Source organism: Mus caroli, unplaced genomic scaffold (genome assembly GCF_978045245.1).
Source record: "Mus caroli unplaced genomic scaffold, Mus_caroli_1 scaffold_11, whole genome shotgun sequence".
In the NCBI taxonomy this organism is placed as follows: Eukaryota; Metazoa; Chordata; class Mammalia; order Rodentia; family Muridae; genus Mus; species Mus caroli.
This window is the reverse complement of record NW_028227266.1, coordinates 57,841,079-57,864,904: the sequence shown is the minus strand read 5'-3', so window position 1 is coordinate 57,864,904 and position 23,826 is coordinate 57,841,079. Positions and strand designations below refer to the sequence as shown.

General features: G+C 42.3%; 1 pseudogene; it reads left to right on the top strand.

Moving 5' to 3' along the window:
* Positions 1 to 11,797: 11,797 nt before the first annotated feature.
* On the top strand, positions 11,798 to 14,329 carry LOC147002038 (E3 ubiquitin-protein ligase RNF19A pseudogene; annotated as a pseudogene).
* The last annotated feature ends 9,497 nt before the right edge of the window (positions 14,330 to 23,826 follow it).

Sequence of the window (23,826 nt, the reverse complement as noted above, 5' to 3'; positions counted from 1 at the left end):
AGCTTAAAGCAATCCCTCTAAAATCAGGGACTAGACAAGGCTGTCCACTTTCTCCATACCTATTCAACATTGTACTTGAAGTCCTAGCCAGAGCAATTCGACAACAAAAGGAGATCAAAGGGATACAAATTGGAAAAGATGAAGTCAAAATATCACTTTTTGCAGATGATATGATAGTATATATAAGTGACCCTAAAAATTCCACCAGAGAACTCCTAAGCCTGATAAACAGCTTCGGTGAAGTAGCTGGATATAAAATTAACTCAAACAAATCAATGGCCTTTCTCTACACAAAGAATAAACAGGCTGAGAAAGAAATTAGGGAAACAACACCCTTCTCAATAGTCACAAATAATATAAAATATCTTGGCGTGACTCTAACTAAGGAAGTGAAAGATCTGTATAATAAAAACTTCAATTCTCTGAAGAAAGAAATTATAGAAGATCTCAGAAGATGGAAAGATCTCCCATGCTCATGGATTGGCAGGATCAACATTGTAAAAATGGCTATCTTGCCAAAAGCAATCTACAGATTCAATGCAATCCCCATCAAAATTCCAAATCAATTCTTCAACGAATTAGAAAGTGCAATCTGCAAATTCATCTGGAATAACAAAAAACCTAGGATAGCAAAAACTCTTCTCAAGGATAAAAGAACCTCTGGTGGAATCACCATGCCGGACCTAAAGCTCTACTACAGAGCAATTGTGATAAAAACTGCATGGTACTGGTATAGTGACAGACAAATAGACCAATGGAATAGAATTGAAGACCCAGAAATGAACCCACACACCTACGGTCACTTGATCTTCGACAAGGGAGCTAAAAACATCCAGTGGAAGAAAGACAGCATTTTCAACAAATGGTGCTGGCACAACTGGTTGTTAACATGTAGAAGAATGCGAATCGATCCATTCCTATCTCCTTGTACTAAGGTCAAGTCTAAGTGGATCAAGGAACTTCACATAAAACCAGAGACACTGAAACTTATAGAGGAGAAAGTGGGGAAAAGCCTTGAAGATATGGGCACAGGGGAAAAATTCCTGAATAGAACAGTAATGGCTTGTGCTGTAAGATCGAGAATTGACAAGTGGGACCTCATGAAACTACAAAGCTTCTGCAAGGCAAAAGACACCATCAATAAGACAAAAAAACCACCAACAGATTGGGAAAGGATCTTCACCTATCCTAAATCAGATAAGGGACTAATATCCAATATATACAAAGAACTCAAGAAGGTGGACTCCAGAAAATCAAATAACCCCATTAAAAAATGGGGCTCAGAACTGAACAAAGAATTCTCACCTGAGGAATACCGAATGGCAGAGAAACACCTGAAAAAATGTTCAACATCCTTAATCATCAGGGAAATGCAAATCAAAACAACCCTGAGATTCCACCTCACACCAGTCAGAATGGCTAAGATCAAAAATTCAGGTGACAGCAGATGCTGGCGAGGATGTGGAGAAAGAGGAACACTCCTCCATTGCTGGTGGGATTGCAAGCTTGTACAACCACTCTGGAAATCAGTCTGGCGGGTCCTCAGAAAATTGGACATAGTACTACCGGAGGATCCAGCAATACCTCTCCTGGGCATATATCCAGAAGATGTCCCAACCGGTAAAAAGGACACATGCTCCACTATGTTCATAGCAGCCCTATTTATAATAGCCAGAAGCTGGAAAGAACCCAGATGTCCCTCAACAGAGGAATGGATACAGAAATTATGGTACATTTACACAATGGAGTACTACTCAGCTATTAAAAAGAATGAATTTATGAAATTCCTAGCCAAATGGATGGACCTGGAGGGCATCATCTTGAGTGAGGTAACACAATCACAAAGGAACTCACACAATATGTATTCACTGATAAGTGGATATTAGCCCAAAACTTAGGATACCCAAGACATAAGATACAATTTGCTAAACGAATGAAACTCAAGACGAATGAAGACCAAAGTGTGGACACTGTGCCCCTTCTTAGAATTGGGAACAAAACACCCAGGGAAGGAGTTACAGAGACAAAGTTTGGAGCTGTGATGAAAGGATGGACCATCTAGAGACTGCCGTATCCAGGGATCCATCCCATAATCAGCTTCTAAACGCTGACACCATTGCATACACTAGCAAGATTTTGCTGAAAGGACCCAAATATAGCTGTCTCTTGTGAGACGATGCCGGGGCCTAGCAAACACAGGAGTGGATGTTCACAGTCAGCTATTGGATGTATCACAGGGCTCCCAATGGAGAAGCTAGAGAAAGTACCCAAGGAGCTAAAGGGATCTGCAACCCTATTGTTGGAACAACATGATGTACTAACCAGAACCCCGGAGCTCTTGTCTCTAGCTGCATATGTATGGAAAGATGGCCTAGTCGGCCATCAATGGAAAGAGAGGCCCATTGGACTTGCAAACTTTATATGCCCCAATATAGGGGAATGCCAGGGCCAAAAGAATGGGAATGGGTGGGTAGGGAAGTGGGGGGCGCTATGGGGGACTTTTGGGATAGCATTGGAAATGTAATTGAGGAAAATATGTAATAAAAATATTAAAAATCAAAAAAAAAAAAAAAAAGAATTACCCCAGACTTCTCAACAAAGACTGAAAGCCAAAAGAGCCTGGTCAGAAGTCATGCAGACTCTAAGAGAACACAAATATCAGCCCAGATACTAGACCCAGCATAACTCTCCATCGACATAGATGGAGAAAACAAAATATTCCAGGACTAAATCAAACTCAAACAGTATCTCTCTACCAATCCAGCCTTAGGATCCTGGAAGAAAAACTCCAACACAAGGAAGATACCTGCACCAGTGAAAGGACAGGATACTAAGCATCTCACAACAAAGTCAAAAGCAGAGAACCACAAGCACATAAAACTACCTACAAAAACAAACATGTCAGGAACCAACAGTCATCTCTCTTTAATATCTCTCAATATTAATGGACTCAACTCACCTATAAAAATATATAAGCTAACAGACTGGATACACAAACAAGATCCAGCATTTTCCTGCATACAAGAAACACGCCTCAACAACACAAATAGACACTATCTCAGAGGAAAAGGATAGAAAAAGGTCTTCCAAGCAAATGGTCCACGGAAACAAGCAAGAGTTGCCATCCTAATATCCAATAAAATAGACTTTCAACCAAAGGTTGTCAATCGTGATGAAGAAGGACACTTCACATTCATTGAGGTCAAAATCCAACAAGAGAAAGTCTCAATTCTGAACATTTATGCCACAAATGCAAGAGCACCCAAAATCATAATAGAAATTTTAATAAAACTCAAAACTCCCATTGAACCCCACATAATCATAAACACCCGACTCTCACCAATGGACAGACAGGTCATTGAAACAGAAACTAAACAGAGACACAGTGAAACTAAGAAAAGGGTATGAACCAAATGAGTTTAACAGATATCTACACATTTCACCCTAAAGAAAAGAGCACCCCTTCTTCTCAGCACCTCATGGTACCTTCTCCAAAATAGACCATGTAATTGGTCACAAAACAACCCTCAACAAATACAAGAAGATTGAAATAATACCATGCCTCCTGTCAGACCACCATGGCCTAAGGCTGGTCTTCAATAACAGCAAACAATACAGAAAGCCCACAGACATAGAAGCTGAACAACTCTTACTCAGTGATAAATTGGTCAGGAAAGAAAGAAAGAGAAATAAAATACTGCCTGGAATGTAATAAAAGTGTTGACACATCATACCCAAATGGATGGGAGACAATGAAAGCAGTGTGAAGAGGACAGTTCACAGCACTAAGTGCCCTGGTAAAGAAATGGGAGAGATCTTACACTAACAATTTAACAGTACAACTGAGAGTCCTAGGAAAAAAAGACTCAAACACACCTGAGGGAAGTAGAAGGCAGGAAATAGTCAAACTCATGGCTGATATCAACCAAATAGAAACAAAGAAAACAATACAAAAAATAGGCAAAACCAAAAGCTGGTTCTTTGAGAGAATCAACAAGATAGATAAGCCCCTAGCCAAAGTAACTGAAGGACCAAGAGGCAGTATCCAAATTAATAAAATCAGAAATGGAAAGGAAGACAGAACAACAGAAATGAAGGAAATTCAGAAAAACCTTGAGATCCTACTATAAAAGCCTATACCCATTAAAACTGGAAAATATAGATGAATTGGATGGTTTTCTAGACAGATAACACATACCAAAGTTAAATCAAATGCAGGTAAACGATCTAAACAGGCTCAAATCTCACAAGGAAATATAAGCCAATAAAAACCTCCCAACCAAAAAAAAAAGCTCAGGGCCAGATGGATTTAGTGCAGAAATCTCCCACACCTTCAAAGAAGACCTGATACCAATTTTCCTCAAACTATTCCATAAAATAGATATATTAGGAATACTACCAACTCGTTCTATGAAGCCACAATTACTCTGATACCTAAACCACACAAGGACCCAACCAAAAAAAGAGAACTTCCTACCAATTCACTTATGAATATTGATACAAAAGTACTCAATAAAATTCTTGCAAACCGAATCCAAAAACACATCAAAATTATCATTCACCACGATCAAGTAGGCTTCATCCCAGGGATGCAAGGTTGGTTTAATTTAGAAAAATCCATTAACATAATCCACTATACAAACAAACTCAAAGAAAAAAATCACAGATCAGCTCCTTTGATGCAGCAAAAGCACTTGACAAACTACAACACCCCTTCATGTTAAAAGTATTAGAGAGATCAGGAATTCAAGGCCCATACCAAAACATAATAAAAGCAATTTACTGCAAACCAACAGCCAATATCAACTCAAATGGAGACATACTTGAAGCAATCCCACTGAAATCTCGGAAAAGACAAGGATGCCCATTCTCCCCATAGCTATTCAATATACTACTTGAAATGTTAGCTAGACAATAAGACAACAAGAAGAGATCAAGGGGATACAAATTGGTAAAGAAGAAATAAAGGTATCACTATTTGCAGATGGTATGATAATATACATAACCGACCTCCAAAATTCTACCAGAGAACTTCTCCAACTGTTAAACAACTTCAGCAAAGTGGCCAGATATAAAATTAACTCAAATAAATCAGTAGCCTTCCTTTAGACAAAGGAGAAACAGGCTGGGAAAGAAACTAGGGAAATAATTCCCTTCACAATAGCCACAAATAGTATAAAATATCTTGGGGGAAACTCTAACCAAACAAGTGAAAGACCTGTATGACAAGAACTGCAAGTGTCTCAAGACAGAAATTAAAGAAGATCTCAGAAAATGGAAAGATCTTCCACGCTCATGGATTGGCAGAATTAACATAGGAAAAATGCCCATCCTACCAAAGGCAATCTATAGATTCAATGCAAACCCCGACAAAATCCCAACACAATACTTCAACGATATGGAAAGAGCAATTCTCAAATTCATCTAGAAAGGAAGAAGACCCAGAATAGTGAAAACTATTCTGAACAATAAAAGAACAGCTGGGGGAATCACCATCCCTGACCTCAAGCTTTACTACAGAGCAATAGTGATAAAAACTATATGGTTTTGGTACAGAGACAGACCATGTTGATCAATGGAATAGAATTGAAGACCCAGAAATAAAACCACACTTTTACCATCACTTCATCTTTGACAGAAACGCCAAAAATATACAATGGATGAAAGAAAGCAACTTCAATAAGTGGTGCTGGTCTAACTGGCTGTCTATATGGAGAAGAATGAAAATAGACCCATATTTGCCACCTTGTACATAGCTGAAATCCAAGTGGATCAAGGACCTCAACATAAAACCAGATACACTGAATCTAACAGAAGAGAAAGTGGGAAAAAACCTTGAAGTCATTGGCACAGGGGGAAATTGCCTAAACAAAACTCCAATATCTCATGCTCTAAGATCAAGAATTCATAAATGGGATCTCATAAAACTGAAAAGCTTCTGTAAGGCAAAGGACATAGTCAAAATGTCAAATCGACAGCCTACAGATTCTGAACAAAAAATCTTCACTAGTCCCACAGTCCATCGAAGGCTAATATAAAAAACGTATAAAGAACTCAAGCCTGTCTGATCAAAACCTCAGGTCCTTGAGATTCCACCTTACACCATTCAGAATGGCTAAGATCAAAACCTCAGGTGACAACATATATTGGAGAGGATGTGAAGAAAGAGGAACACTCCTCCATTGCTGCTGGGAATGCACACTGATACAACCAATCTGGAAATCAATCTGGAGGCTCTTCAGAAATATGGGAATAGATCTACCTGAAGACCTAGAAATACCACTCTTGCAAATATACCCAAAAGATAACCCCACAATCCACAGGGGCAACTGTTCCACTATGTTCAGAGCGGCCTTATTTGTGATAGACAGAAGCTGGAAACAACCTAGATGTCCCATGGCAAAATGGATCATTTACACAATGGAATACTATTCAGCCATGAAGAATGAGGATATCCTAACATTTGCAAGCAAATGAATGGAACTAGAAAATATTACTCTGAGTGAGGTAACTCAGACCCAAACGGATATGCATGCTACGTACTCACTAATAAGTAGATATTAGCCAAAAAGGAAAAGAAAACACCCATACAGGATACACAAGATACAGTCCACAGAATTGAAAAGACTCAACAAGCTGATGTACCCAACTGAGGACTTCTCAGTCCTACTTGGGAGAGAAAAGAAAGCAATCACAAGTGGGGAGGGAGGAAGGGACCTGGGAGTGAAAGTAGATGGGGGTTAGAATGGGGAAATTATGGGGTAAAGGGGAACCTGATCTGCTATTAAATGAGGGAAAAGGACTGAAGCGCTAAGGGCCAGCAGAAAGAATGTAAAGAGGCAACCTCAGAAGATTGAGGGGACACCTCACTCCCACCCCACAGAATGCAGCAGACAACTGAGAGGTGAGAGACTAGCAGGATTTATAGGTAGGGACCTTTGATGAAATGTCAGACAGTAGGGAGAGGGAACTTATAGAGCCCACCTCCAGCAGGAAGACAGGACATCAAGTGAGAGATGGGGTTGCCATCCCACAGTGACACTTCTGACCCATAATTGTTTCTGTCTGAATGAATTGCAGGGATGGAAATGGAGAGGAGCCTGAGGAAGAGAAGGTCCAGCAACAGGACAAACTGGGATCCAGATCAAGGGAAGGCCCAAGGCCTGACACTATTACTGAGGCTATGGTCACAAAAATGGACCTAGCATGTCTGCCCTCCCAAAGACCCAACAAGTAGCTGAAAGAGTCAGATGCAGTAATTTGCACCCAATCAATGGACAGATGCAGCTCTTCCCTGTTGTTGAGTTAGAGAAGGATGAAAGAAGCTGAGGAGAAGGATGATTCTGTAGGAGGACCAGCAATCTTAATTAATCTGGACCCCCCCAGACTTTTCCAACATTGGACCAGGAAATAGACAGCATACACCAGCTGATATGAGGCTCCTAACACACATACAGTAGAGGACTTCCAGGTTGTGTTCACTCAGAGATGATGCACCTAATCCTCAAGAGACTGGAGGCCCCAGGAAGTTTAGAGGTCAGGTGTGGTGCTGAGTGGGGGAATCCACGTGGAGATGTAGTGGGGCAGGGATGAGGTGTGGATTGTGGAGCAGTTGGGGGTGCATGGGGAGGGGTGGAGAATGGAAAATGGAGTGTGAACATGAATTACAATTTAAATTAAATTTAAAAAAAGAAAACGAGCTAAAAGACTAAATGTAACCCTTTCTAAAATAAATGTAAGTGAAATAGCATATATGTGCTGTGTTTATAAATCTGAAAAGGAACTCTTTCTGGTATTTCCTATTACAGGACACAGGGCCATCATTCATATATATATATATATATGAGTGTGTGTGTGTGTGTATGTGTGTGTATATATATATATATATATATATATCGCATGTGTCTAGAAAAATAACAGACTTCATCTCAGGGGCTTAAAAAATCAAAATTCCACCATAAAAACCAAATCCATAGGTTATAAATATGGTGTTAATAGAGATGGGCCACAATAATGCTAGCTATCAGTGTATAGGGCAATAATTGAATAGGTACAAGGGGAAAAACACACTTCTCTAGCTATGCCTACACAGAGTGTTAAAGGCCTGCTGCTCTAAGATGTATATTTGTATGAATATGTATACACATTTTCCCATATAAGTACTATATATACTTACTCATGATATAGTTACAATGAATATGTTAGTTCAAAATACAATCAGTCTAGAAAGCACATTCACATGTCAGGTTCCCAAGGTGAAGGAGAAAAATACAAGAAGAAATGAGACATATGTTAAGGAAATCTTGTCCATCTCATTAAAGGGGAGCCATTGAAGACTATGAGGATCAGCTCAACCCTGGGCCACGCTAAAACAGTGAGAATGAAGCACAGAATGTGTCTTCACGATGCACCTGACTCACCAGATGAGATGAAGAGGGAAGATACAGGTGTAATTCATAGCAAAGTGACTGCCTGCAGACCCTGCTGCACAACTGTCCACTAGATACTGGCAGGGCATTGGTGGTACGAGTCAGTGGTAGAATGGTTACTTGCCAAGAGCAAGGCCCCAGTAAGACCCCACACAAGTGTTTCTTTTGACTCTAGTCTCTGTTAAGTTGACATAAAACTACTCAACATAAATGGTGTCAACATATGGACATCTTTCATTGAGGTACAAATCTGAGCTTGCCCACATCAAGACCCTGATCTGGTACCACTTCTCGATACATTGAGGGTCCATTGATTATGTTGGGCCTCTCCTATAAGTGATATGACAGGGATTTTTCCCTTGCTGGTATCGGTACTTTCTATTCTTCCTTCATCTACAATGATTCTGTTGCATCAACATAGTGGACCTAGAGGATGTCATGATCCTATGCATCACTATCATTACATCTCATGCAATGTTTACTTCCACCAAGAATTGTATTCGAAAGCAAGAGAAACAAGTTCATGCTCTTGGGATTGTCTAGCCCTACCACATACCATAATGATTGGTGGAAGCTGTAAGTTGAACATCACTAGAAAGACAAGGCTCCAGAAGCCTAAGTGCTGTCCTACAAGATGAAGTAGCTGTTTTGAACCGGTGACCAACAGATGGCGCTGATTCCCATACACTACAAACACAACATGCAGATCCTGGAAGCTAAAATGCCAGATCACCAACTAAGGAAACTTATTTCAGGTTGGCATTGAATTTTAGCAGTCTGGGGGCAGTGTCAGACAGATCTCTGTGGGTTGGGCTAGGCTTTTCACCACAGAGCAAGACCAGCCATAGCTAAATAGATAGTGAGAGCTTGTCTAAAACCAAAACAAAATCTTAATTTTCTCTCTCCAATATCCTTAGGCTCCTCTGATTTAGAGACCTTTGCCTCTGGCTCGTTCTAAATTCTTGCTTGAAGAAAGGGGCTTGGGTTCAAGTTTGGTGTGGAAGGTGAGCCTTGTGGCAAGACAAGAGGAAAGGGGGTCAGAGATAAAGTAGGTAACAAGGATGTGACAATTGTGGGCAACTGCAGCACAGTCTTACGGAGAACCCTGCGTGAAATGGGTAAGAAGCTTTAGAACTGTCCTTTTGGAGGCCGAGAGGGCAGGCAAGTTGTGTGTCCATCAATTCCATTCCATAGGACATTAGCTATCTGACATTTTGAATTATAAAAGATGTGGCTCACAGACTTAACTGCCCATTCCTCAGGAATTGCTTCTCTAATATTTTTTCCCCTGTGCTTTTTCCTAACTCAAGAAACTACATTTTTCAGGCCCCCTTTCCAAATGCCTTCCAGATGGGTTTGGCCAATGCAGGGACTCAGAGTACTTCTCTCCCTTGCATCCTCCCTCTCGCCTACCTCCCTCCCTGCCTCCTTCCCTCTGTCCCTCCCTCCCTCCGTCCCTCCCTCCCTCCGTCTTTCCTTCCCTCCACAGCAGCATGTCTAGTAGCCCCTCTGTTCTCCCATTGTATCCATTTCTCACCCGCAGCACTAGTTTTCTAGCAATGCCAGTTTACAACTCAGATAATGGCACCTTCACCTGCCTGCTGTCTCTCCATTCCTAAGGAGCACAGGCTCCTTGCAGGCACTGGTCTGAGATGTGTCTCCTTGTCTGTTTTTGGCTTTTTTGCTCTACCATAAGCTGATATAACAATGCCTTAAATTTAATTTCTTCCGTTCAGACCTATAGTGGATTGTGTTCTCATGATGAATCTAGTTCACTCCTAACCTAATGTCAATCCTGGTCCTGTCTGGTTCTTCGGGTGTATATCAATCCCTCACGAGGCAGCCTCAGAACACCAAGAAGAATTTGAGCCAGCATTTATTATCTTAACGGTGGATATAGTCAGAATAGATTGCCAGAGATGATGAAAATAGCCACTAAAATAGGAGCTGTGAGTGTGCTCCCATCAGCCCTAGTTCCTTATAATTTCATAACTCTATTGTGCTGTACCAGAACACAACAGAGTAGAAATGTGGTTCATCTGAATTAATAATTACACCAAAAGCAAACTACATACCGATTTCAAAGCCTTGGGACAAAAAGTACACCGCCACAATAGATTTCTTTCTTTTTTTTTTTTCCACAATAGATTTCATATCAAGGTCATTGATGGTGTTTTGGATATATTAGATTAAATGTACTCTATGAATAAAATTAAATTTCCTGTTTCTATTTTCTTTTTAAGTCCTCACATGTGCACACTTGTGTGTGATTGTGTGTGTGTGTGTGTGTGTGTGTGTGTGTGTACGCGCGCGCCCTAGAGATTGAATTCAGCTATCTTCTTCAACTGCTCTCCACCTAATTTTTGAGAGAGGCTCTCACTGAACCTAAAGGTTGCATATTTGGTTAGACTGCCTGGCCAGCAAGTCCCACAGGTCCTTCTGTCTCTGCCACTCCAGAATTGGGATTGCAGGTATAGGTCACCACAGCCAGCTTTTATGTGTGAGCGATGCTCCATTTTTAACTTACGTGCTAGGGATCAACCTCACTGTTCACTGACTCAGCATCTTTCTACCTTATTATTATGGCTCCTGGATAAATTAAAATCGCACACATAGACTTAATGTTATAGTTCCACTGTACAGCATTGGTTTAGAGGCCAAAAGGGCCTTTAAAAATGGTAAGAACTGAAAATAGCCGAGACAGAAAAGAATGGTAGTTGGCTGAATAATGACCTCCAAAGGTATCCCAGTCCCTAGAACCTGTGAATGTTACAATGTAAGACAGTAGAAATTCATGATTCTCTACATAATGCTTAACTGTGAGTCTAGCAGAAGGCAAGGGGAGATTGATACAGAAAATAGGATTTTTTTTTAACTCAATCAATGGTGAGAGTTGAAGTAAGAATCAATATTGCATGCATGAAATACTGAGGAATGGTTCTTAGTCACACAGGGCTATGAGAAATGAATCTCTGGAAGCTGTAAACCACAGGAAGACAGATTCTTCCCGAAAGCTACCAGAGGGGATACAGCCTTGCCGAATTGCTAATTCTGACTCAGGGAAATTGATTCAGACTTCTCAAATCTAGGACTATAAAAACAGAGATCTGGAGACTGGCACTTCCTGTGTTGGTTCCGGGCTGCGAAGGTCAATCCCGAAGGAGTCACTGAGTGGAGTTCCGGAAAGCAGCTGCTCGCTCTCCCTCTCTTGTTCACTGGCAACCGTTCACCAGTAGCTCTCGCCCTAGCTGAGAAGGTTCCGCGCGGGGCATGCTGAAGGCCTGTCCTCCTCAGTTCTTCCTCCTTTTCTGCTTCCGCAGGATGGACCTGCTCGCCCAATGCCCCTGAAGACGAATGAGTCTTCTCTTGAACTTTTTCAAGTTCTCTGAAGAAGCCAATGGGATCTTTTTTACATCATGACTTCATCTGAATGCAAGAACAAGAAATAAGTTTTAGTTTTAAAATGACTCTGACTCAGTTCTGATGAGCATTTTAGACATGAGTTTATATCAGCAAATGGGTTCAGAGAGAGATCTTCAACCTGCTTCATCTGTGAGCTTGCCTTCTGTCAAAAAGGCACCCAAACAGAGAAGAATTTCAATAGGCTCTCTTTTTCGGAGGAAGATGGACAGCAAACGAAAATCAAGGGAGCTCAGTGGTGGGGTGGAAGCAATGGCAAGTATTGAGAGGATACATTCTGAAATGTGTGCTCATAAGAACTCCATTTTCTCAACAAATACCTCTTCTGACAATGGACTGACTTCCATCAGCAAACAAACTGGAGACTTTAAGGACTGTCCTTTGTGCCTTTTATGGCTTTCTCAAGACAGATTTCCTGATATCATGACATGTCATCTTAGATCTTGTGTGGATTGCTTACGACAATACCTAAGGATAGAAATCTCTGAAAGTCGAGTTAACATCAGTTGTCCAGAATGCAAGGAACGGTTTAATCCCCATGACATTCGCTTGATATTAAGTGATGATGTCTTCATGGGAAAATATGAAGAATTTATGCTTCGACAGTGGCTCGTTGCAGATCCTGACTGTAGGTGGTGTCCGGCTGCAGACTGTGGATACGCTGTGATAGCATTTGGATGTGCCCGGTGTCCACAATTAACTTGTGGGCGAAAAGGCTGTGGAACAGAGTTTTGCTACCACTGTGAACAGATCTGGCATCCCAAACAGACCTGTGAGGCTGCTCTCTGGGAAAGAGCCCAGCGTTTATGCTTAAGAACTATACGCTTTTCACCTATTAGTTACAGACAGGAACCTAGAGCAGCAGCTGATGACATAAAGCCATGTCCACAATGTGCTGCTTATATAATCAAGATTGAGGATGGGAGTTGCAATCATATGACATATGCTGTGTGTGGTTGTGAGTTTTGTTGGTTGTGCATGAAAGAAATCTCCAATTTACATTATCTAAGTCCCTCGGGTTGTAGTTTACGGGGGAAGAAACCCTGGAGCCGAAAGTAGAAAATCCTGTGGCAGCTGGGAACCCTTGTTGGTGCTCCCGTAGGGATTGCTCTCATAGCCAGCATTGCCCTTCCTGCCATGATCATTGGCATTCCTGTGTATGTGGGCCTCAAGATTCATGATTGCTATGAAGGCAGAGATGTTTCAAAACACAAGTGGAATCTGGCTATAGCAAGTGGTGTTGCCCTGTCTGTAATCGTCTCTCCAGTGGTAGCTGCAGTGATTATAGGCATTGGTGTTCCTACCATGCTAGCTTATGTCTATGGTGTGGTCCCAATTTCCCTCTGCAGAAACAGAGATTGTGGAGTGTCTGCAGGAAATGGGAAAGGAGTAAGGATTGAGTTTGATGATGAGAATGACATAAACGTAGGTGAGACTAACACAGCCACAGATACAACATCAGTAGCAGAAGCAAAGCACAACACTAGCATAGGAGAGGGAAGTGTCAGCGGCCTGACTGGCAGTTTGAGTGCAAGTGGAAGCCACATGGATGGAATAGGCACTATTGGCAACAACCTGAGTGAGACAGTCAGTACCATAGCCTTAGCTGGAGCTAGTATCAAAGGCAGTCTGTCAGGAAGTGCCATGATGAACTGTTTCAGCAATTTGCAAGTTTAAGCAGAGTTACAGAAAGAAAGGTGTAGTCTCAGTAGAGAATCTGGCACAGTGAGTTTGGGAAGAATTTGTAATAACGGCAGCACCAAAGCAATGGCAGGATCCATTCTGAACTCCTACATCCCTCTGGACAGAGAAGGGAACAGTATGGAAGTGCAAGTGGATATTGAATCAAAGCCATTCAAGTTCCAACACAGCCATGGAAGCAGCAGTGTGGATGACAGTGGTGCTGCCCAAGGCCACATGGGCAGGTCATACAGTGGCTTGCCTGAAGGTAAATCCAGTGCTACCGAGTGGTCCAAGGAAGCAACAAGAGGAAAAAAGTCAAAAAGTGGTAAACTGAGGGAAAAGGGTAACATGAAGATCAATGAGACCGGAGAGGACATGGATGACAGTTGTTACAGCCACAAAGCACACACTTAAGTGAGTTTGATGTGCCATCCCTGAGTGACAACTTGCAATCTGTAGCAGTCTCCCACTGCAGTCATTCTTCTTACTTAGAAAGTATGAGAATTTCCTGTAGTCACCATTCCAGGGGTTGCCACGCCCACTTCCCAGCTGTGAACACCCTTCCTGAGGTAGAAAAGGATGGGCTGAAACATTCACCACACCAGTGCAGCAGTGCTCTGCTTTCCAAAACTGCTTCCTGTTCAGAAGTCCCACAGTCCATCCATGCAGCAGACGAGCATGGCACCAACTGACGTTGGGGGAAGCTGATGGTGGATGGTGATGCACTGAGAGAGACAAATAATGACCACTCGCACCAGACAGCAGACTTGAAAGTTGCTGTCCACACTATGGTGTAGGCCCATGAATGCTGCAGAGTAAGGACCACTGAACAACCTTGTTGGGAGCTGGTTGAACCATCTGTGACTGTTAAGGTTACCAGCAAAAGCCAGGTTTTATAATTGTAATGCAAATACAATTTATATGTCTAGCAAAGCATTGTGTTTCATGGTGGTGTTAATTACCAAATTATGACATGAAGGCTTTAAAGTGTTCGTACCAGAATAAAACACTGCTTGATGCACATACAGCTGTATTGAGATAGAAAATTGGCTTAATTTGTAATCATGAGACACTAACACTGTTCTATGGCATTGTTAAGGAAAATGGAGGCTTAGGGGTAAGTGGTTAGTGACATTTTATTGAAGTCACTAAAGGATGGAACTTGGCCGATTACTCGGTGTATGACCCTCTTGGTAACATTACTCTTCATAACTGAGCTGAATTTCATTTCTTCATATGCAATGTAGATATCAGGCTTAATGCTGCCCATGGGTAACCATTCAGATACTTAGTCACTTGGGCAAGATCGGGACAGTTTTTGCACAACTCTGAAGCAGAAACACTTGGTACTGTTACATATCTCTAGTGTGGTTGTTGCCATTTTAGAAGAAGAAGGTAAGAGTAGGTAACTAAGGGACTGACATCAGCAGAAGACAATCCTGTTAGGATGTAAGTATTACTGTCACCTGTCACTGAGGCAAGTTAGTGCCCTTTGATTCTTGATGCCTTTGAGAGGGACTGGATTTTATGAGCCTCCTCATTTGAGGATTTTGCTCTACCATTTCCCATAATGTCTCCTCAAGTCACCTAGGATAATATAGACAAATACAGCAAATAGGTAAACATGAATGTGATTATTAACTACAGTGAAAAATTATTCACCTACAAAGACACATGCATCCTTTAGAAAATTTAACATTATACAACCTCAACTTTTAACACGAATAACTTTTTGAACCATGAAATCAAAACAATGCAGAGCTTGCACCAAGCTTACATAAAAGGTCAATGTGTGGCTTTGTTTCCTTTTGCTTTTCTTTACAGGGGATGTTCAGCTGACACGAGCAGAGGTTGGCCAAAATACTGCCTGCACTACTGACTTCCCACACAACTCTCATGACAGACTGACCTCATAGTGGTCAAGTACTCCACCTTAGGTGTTTCCTCTAAGTGTTACCATTATGGTGCCTCTGAGCATTTTCTTTTGATAAAGAAGGAAAATGTGCAGGCTACAATCCTGTACCGTCATTTTCCTCACTGCTTCCATTAATCTGCTTAGATACCACTAGTTCTTTTAGCTGATACTGCTCATTATGGTGTTTGTACATTTGTTTGCATTCTAATTGTGTTCAGTAATGAGTGTGCAAACAGGAGACATGAAATGAATGTAAATAATAATGAAAAAACAAAGCAAAACAGAACAAAGATCTGGGAGTGAGGCTTAATAACAAGACACTTCAGCCTAGTGTGCCCGAAGTTGAAGTTTGCTATATACTCCACATCCCCACCCCATCTACACACACACACCATGCAGTTTAAGGTAGTAACCTTCTTTTAACTTCTTATAGCAGCCAGAGGTAACCAGTAAAGGAAACATATGTGTGTGTGTGTGTGTATTAAACCCACTGAACAACTTACTCCTCTTTACTATTTTTTTAAAACAGAATTACTTATCTTTATTTCATATGTATAGGTGTCTTGCATGAATGTATATAAGTTTACGATATGCTTGCCTGTGTCCATGGAAGCCAGAAGAGGGCACTGAATCTCCTGAAACTGGAGTTACAGACAGTTGTGAGCCTCTATTTGGGTACCAGGAATGGAACCCAGGTTCTCTGTAAGAACAGCAAGTGCTCCCAAACACTGAGCCATCTCTCCACCCCTAGTTGTTTAAATTTTCAAATTAATTTTTAATTTAATTTTCTTATTGTGCTTAAAGATGCATAAAGAACTTTAACTATCTTATGTGCACAGTTTTGGAGGCAATAAGCACACTCTCATTGCTCTGTGGTATGCTACTATTGTCAAATTCTAAAACCTCAATATTTCAAACAGAAATGTGGTGACAAATAATACCTACCCTTTCCCTCCCCTAGCCCACTTGTGGTGGTTTAAATCTGCTTGACCCAGGGAGTGGCACTATTCATAGGTGTGGCCTTGAGTGGATGTGGACTTAAGTGGATGTGGCATTGTTGGAGTAGGTATGGCCTTGTTGGAGTGGGTGTAGCCCTGTTAAAGTAGGTGTGGCCTTGTTGGAGGAAGTATGTCAGAGGGGAAGTGGGCAATGAGCCCCTCCTCCCAACCACGTGGGAGCTAGTCTTCTCCTACTGGCCTTCAGATGAAGATGTAGAATTCTCATGTCCCCTAGCACCCACAAGTTGGCTCACGATCATCTGTAACTCAATTTCCAGGGGATCCAATGCTGCCTTCTGGCTTCTGTGGGCATTAGACAGATACATGCATATAGGCAAAACATTCATATATATATAATAAAAATAAACGTTTTAAAAGTACTAAAAACTATAATTCAGGATGAGATAAGGTCTCACCACACTTAAGAATAGCTATTAGTAATTAATTAGCTAATTAATTAATTAATACTGGGGAGGATGTAGACAATGAGTATAAATTAGTCTAACCACTTTGAAAAGCAGCATGAATGTCCCCCTCCCCCCAAAAAAACCCTAAAAACTACCATATTGTCCAGCTGTTCACTGCTGGCCATACATAAAAAAAAATGAAGTAAAAATACAATAGAATATACTTGGGAGTCCATGTTTAGTAAGGTGCTATTGTGGAAATTAGCCTTGTGTTGGTCAGCAGATGAATGGATAAATAAAATTGAGGGAGTTGAGTATTAGTCATCCATAAAGAAAAATAAAATCTTATCATATTTAGCAAATAGGATGAGATGGTGGGAGTTGTCTTAAGTGAAATAAGCCAGACATACAGATTAACAAATTTCATGTATTCTTCCTTACATGTGGAAACTATAAAAAGGAAAAATGAAGGATCTGACTAAAAGTAGAAAAGCAATTGCTAGATCTGAGAAAGGTGTGGAAATGGTGGATGCTATGTGAGCTTTCCTGGGGAGACATGAGCAGATCTCTATACATTCCAGCCAGAGCACCAATGTGAGACCTAAGAAACAACTCCTTCTGAGTCCAGCTTGGTGATGCACATCATTTCTTAGGCTTACTTACAGGAGCACAGGTAACCAAAAATTCTACCCAACATGGGGACAACTCACAAAAGTTGCATCCGTGGGAGCTTCTGCCCTCCCAGTCTCCTCTCCTCCAGCAACTGCTGTTATCATATAACCTCGAGGAGGGGCCTTGAAATTGCTTCCCAGCTTCCTGAGTCCTTGGAGTCTCCTTCCTTCTTGGAAGGTAGGTTACGATTTGGAGGAGATGGTTACTGAATAGTTTTGAGGATAGAAGAACAGTATCTGGACATGATTAATTGACAGTGTGTGAGCACAATACAATATCATAATAGTCCCATTGATTTATGCAATGAGAAATAAAGGAAGGCATGAACAACAAGATTCTGAGGTCCAGCCCCCTGGTATAATGTACTTTCCATATTTCCACTTCCAGTTCTGATGCCTCTCTCCTATTAAGTGGAGAGCAGGTGAGAGTGTGTTTAGTCAGGACAGGTGAGATAGCTCTCACTTGATAAGTAAACTCTGAGTAAAGACGGGAAGTCATACTTTTGGAGCAATCTAAAAGTGTTCTGTGCAATTCTAAAATAGATGACACACTCCCAGAGTTCAGGTGCGTCCAGACTCAAAAGACCAAGACCTAGCTCTGCCATAAATCCAGTTCGAGATCAGCCTGGACAATTTAGCAAAACTCTCTCAAAATCAAAAACAAAACAAATCAGAAATGACTGGAGGTACAATTCAAGGACAGAATGCTCTCCTGGCGAGCACATAAGGCTCTCAATCCAATCCCCGGGGCTGAGAAACAAAACACAAACAAACAAACAAAACCAACCAGATAGATCCAGTTGTAATAGTATTTGTGGTAAGAACCAGAAAACCACAATGGGGAAGACAGAAGGTGAGGAGAAATGTGTTAAGCAAAATTGAGTTTGTACAGAGATGTTCAGGGATGAAATGTGGATATTTCCCAGCCTGAGGAGGGCATGAATCCTTTCCCTCCAGGTGGGGAGCTATTGACTGTTAATGGCTGTTGGGGGTTAAGAGCCATTTTGCCTTGAGAAGTGTAAGGTAAATTGTATTGCTAAATTGTTCATGATGAAATAAATTACCCTCCACACATGCAGTCAAGCAGTCCTAACTCAGCTCAATGGGTTATTTAAAAAAGAAGAAGAAAACACGAAAGGAGGACGACTACGTTGGGAAAAGAGGAGGTCCACAGGAAGTAGTAAGGTCATAAGATAACAGGGGATGAATACGATCAAAATACATAACATGCACCTATGAAATTTTCAAAGAGAATAAATAAGAATTGTTTTCAAAAGCAATGTGGACATGTACTGAGAATGGGCGGAGTGTTTCTAGGCCTCTCAGGTCAGTCTGGTCCATGTTCCCCTGCATGGATACTAGCTTCCTAACATCCTGTTATCACCAGCTGTCATCTATTTTAGTATGAGGCTTATCTGTCTGAAATGGCTCAAATGTCCCTCCCCTTCCCAAATTCACATGGAAATTCAATTCCCTAAGCAGCATTGTGTTTTAAAAGGTGGCACTTTATAAGGTATTGAGTCTTGAGGTTCTGCCCAGTGAAAGCTATTGTGTACCTGTGAGGACTCAGCATGCCTGGCTCTCCCGCATTGTGCCATCTTGGAGGCAGAACAGTCCTCCCTGGATACTAATTCTGCTGGCACCCTTAACTTTAGACTGCTCTTCTTCCAGAACTACAAGACATACATTTCAGTCCTTTATAAATATAAAAACATATTCCTGGCTCAGGTTTTTTGCTACAGCATCATCAATGGAGCACACACACACACACACACACACACACACACACATGCAAACACACCCAGGCATGCATGCACACACTATACACAGCACACTCTGGTCAGTTATATATCAAGTGTGATTAGTAATTACTACTGAGGATGAGATGTCTTGCTTAAGCTACATTGTATCGCTTTCTTTCTTTGTTCTCTTATTGCCATCTTTTGTCATCTTCTACCGCCTTCTTTATCACCTATTTTCCTGCTAATTAGATTCACTAAAGCTTCAAGCACCTGTGTTTAAAAGCTATAGGATTAGATTCTTGGGGCTTAATAAAAGCACAGGGCTAAAGGGAGGAGCCTAGGGAGGGAGCTACAGCTTGAATATAAGGCTCACAATTAAGACTACCATACACTTTATCTTCTTCCAAATACTATACCTTCTGAGGTATGTTTGAGTATATAAGGTGTGTCATTAATAATATCAGATCTGCTGGGATGTGTAGATTACATAGGACACCCTATGGCTATAGGGAACAAAGTAGGAAAGATACTCTGTCTAACAACTACTGACTTTAGAGCCAAAGATGGACCAGGGAAAGTGGCAGGGGGCCATAAATGTGAATTGCCAAAAATAGGGGAGGAAGCTCTCATTACATTTGACTTTTTGGACAGATATGTGTTTCATTTGAGGGAAATATTTAGTGCAAGGCAATTGCTTTGAATTTCACTTAAGAATTTCTAAGGGGTAATTGTCATTTTATGGTTCCTGGTCAGGGTTCGAGTAGGAGAGGACTGAGTTTTCCTTAAGGAGGTGACCACGGGGAGTTTGACCATGCTTTAGTGAATATATGGGGAACACAAATTGTGAATTTTTCTACTTTTTTTGGGTGCGGGATGAGGGGAAAGTCCCAAGAGGAGTGGTGGACCTGGAAGTACTGGAATGTGAGGGTGCTTGGGGGTCATGATGTGAAATTCCCATATTATATAAATATTACAGAAAAAAAAGAAACCAATACATATGAGCTGAACATCGAGGTAGATAGCTTACCTGGCGTTGTTACACAACTACAAAGAAGGCAAGAGAGAGGCTAAGAATGTTTCTGTCTCTAACTTTGGCCAAGTTTTAAATAAATTTACTTTTATTTGAAAAATAATAAAAAGCATAGGTGCTCTAAACACAGATTCAAGGGCATAAATCCAGGATCTACTACAGCTCTGGAGCAGCCACACTAAAGGTGGCTCTGGATGCTGAGGAGCTGAAACTGAGGGGAAGGCCAGTGTGGTCCTGAAGCCTCCTGGCACCAAACAGATGGTGCTGAGGCACTGGCCCAGTAAGCTCCAACAAGCACTGCTGGTGAACCTTCAGTATGGGAGCACTCAGGCTGGTGCTGGAAGAGGGAGGTGAGGGAACATGTAACCCATACCCCGGTGCTTCACTGTTTTCTCCAGGAAAGTAGTCGATTCTTTCTTCATCCTGCCTTCCAGTTTTCAGTGTTGGCATCTTCTGAGCCAGAGTGTGGCTTTCTGGCTCATCTGTAATATTGTTTTCTGATGAGGACATTCTGTCTTCAATGTCATAGACACCTAGAAAAGGAACAGAGTTATCAGAATCTTTACATGTCAAAGTTCCAGCTCAAAGCCCCCAAGCAAGGTAGCTCTGCTTACTCAAAACCATCAGATGACACCCACAATACCGCACCATCACAGACAGCCTTTCCTCACATGGGAACAGAGAGGCTCCTCATTGGGAGCTTGCTGAAAAGACACACTCCTTTCCAAGGGCCACCAAGCTCCATCTGATAAGGAAACAACTCAGGGTAAGCTGCTTGGGAATGGTAGCAAGAGGAACAGAGTCCTGAAAACCAAGAAGCAATGGCTGGCTCCAATGCCCTACCACCCAGTAGGTTAAAATGAGACATGGAGAAAGACGACAGTCATACTCTGGAAGCCATCCATCATCGTCCTGACATGAAACCCTGGGCAAGGAGCAAGCACAATGAAGACATTGGCACCAAAACTGTTCTAGAATAGAGGACGTGTCAGAAGGCAGGAAGGGAAGCACAGAGATTCAGAAGAGGTGAAGGGCAACACTCTAGACACATCCGTAAGCCAGGCAGGGAATATGGTCTTCAAATCCAAACACAGGCAGGCAACTCAACACTCAGGCTCAGATTCCCAGTGAGCAGGCAGCCCAAGGAAAGGGACCTGACCTCTCCAGGTCCCAGAGAGTAAGGCCATAAAGATGAGATCAGCTGAGTCCCCAGGTGACCATGAGCTACCCACACTCAGTAGAACACTAATGCTGGCATTTCAGCTTCACCCAAATGAAAATGTGGGACCAGCAATATGGGAGAGCCTGACCTCAAGTTCCATGCTAGTACTTTACCTGAGAAGTTCTACATTCTGAACTACAAGAAACCCATCTCAAAGCATCCAGTTGGGAAGGGTACTGGATTACATCATGCTGGGAACGGTTAGTCAGAGTCTAGATGGTTGTAATGTGGGGCTGCAGGCAACAAAGTCCATAGGCTAAGGGTCATACAACCAATTCCCCCAAACGGAAAGGACCAAACCACCTTACTAATTCCTAGTTAGGTAATTGAGGTGGCATGAGATTCCCCACCATAGAATATTCCAATAATATTAAATAATAAAAGATTAAAACAAAAAATATGAAAAAAGTAAGCTACAAGGCTGAATTTCATGACACACATCTGTCAGTACAGGGATGCCCCATGCTTACCAAGTCCTGGGGAGGAGGAACAGCATGAGTTTCAGGCTGATTTGAGTTATTTAGTGAGACACTGTTGTCTAAGGAGAAGGAGAAAAGCCGAGCCAGAAAGCCACAACAGTGCATCATTGAAAGGAAAAGAGAAACATACTCCTCAGGGCATCATTCCCATGCATACAAGAGTAAAGAGACAGAGAAATGTACATTCAAACTTCAGCTATGTGTGGGAAGGAGGGTGGAGCTCTGCCACATCCTAGGTAAGCAGAGGTGAACAGGGATGCTGCCCCAGGATTGGAAAGACCACAGGCAGAAAGTAAGCTGAGGCCTGTGGACAGTGATGAGGACACAGTGGGAGGCCCTGAAACCAAGAGCCAGCATGCAATGAGTTATTTGGGACTAAAACTAAGAAGCAGGGAAACATGGAAGTGAAAATTTCAGATGCAGAAAACAGCCTGGCCGAGGGCCATAAAGACACCTACATAAGACAGAAGGTATTAAGTTCAGGAAGTAGGACTCCAGGAGAGAATTTACACTTGATGTTACCAAGTCTCGAGGGTGAGGGGAGCCATAATGTCCTGGGAAACCCCACCTTTACCCAGTTTAAGGTCATAGAGTCAAGCAGCCCTCCTAAATTTTATTCATCCACACAGCCCACACACTTGTTACCCATAACTTCATAAATATCTCGAGTGGCTATAGGGATGCCCCATGCTTACCAAGCTGCTGGCAAACAGTCCTTCCATTTCATGCCCAGAAGGTCAAGGAAGCTGTTTAGCAGCATGGCAGCAGCTTCATATGTGTGCCATGCAGTATGCAGAGTGCATTTCTGAAGCTTTTTCTTCCACCAGGGTGGTAGACAAGCTGCACACGGTGCTTGTGCCAGAATTGGTACCCAGTAATTGTTGGCAGCATGGAAAAGAGGTGATTGTTTTCTATCTGGAGCCTGGGCACACATATATTGTGAATGGGAGAGGTGCACTGTTCTGTGCATGTGAAACACTGCATCTGGGACAGCAGCTTTCCAGGTAGCTCCAAATGCTGGCAGTCCTGATGTACAAACAGTTCTACAACCCAACTGTCTCAAGCTATGCTGCAGTTTCTCTATTAACAGCAAGCCATACATGGTATCACAAAGGTGTGTGAGTGACTCATTACCTAATAGTTCTCAAAACAGGAATATCTCATCATGTGGACTGACGGGCTATGAGAGAGCAAGGTGAGATTAACGTTTGATAATGAAAAATACTGGCCCTTCCAGTCAGCTCCAGCACCGGGTCACCTTGGGCGGGGAGTTGGTGGACACCCCGAAGATCCCCCAGAGGACTCTTCATGCAATCTTAGGACCACCGGTGAGTAGAACACAACTTCTGTTCCAATCCAATCACGCGGGACCTGAGACAGCATTAGGAAAGCAGGAAACCCGGCCTGACCAGGGTCACAAGTCCCTTCCGGTCAGCACCAGCAATGAGTTACCTGGGCGCAGAGTCAGCGGACACCCTTAAGGTCTCTAGAGGACAGCTTCTGAGATAGACCCTGTTTCGGGCTCCAGACATCCGGGCACCTTCCCTGCCAGAGGAGAGGTGTCTGCCCTGCCCGGGAGGGCTTTGCTGGAGCACCTGGGGGAGCAATCTTGGTTCCCAGATCCCCCGAGACTAGTCTGTACAGGTGAGAGTGTGGACTACAGAAGCTAACAGCTTCTGTGGCAGGCCGAAGTAACACAGCTTCTGGGACAGGTCCTGTTTCAGGCCTTCATCTTCGGCCAGGAGGGAGGTCCGAACGCCAGATATCTGTGCAGCTACCCTGTAAGAGGAGAGCTTGCGTGCAGAGAGTGCTCTGACCACTGAAATTCAG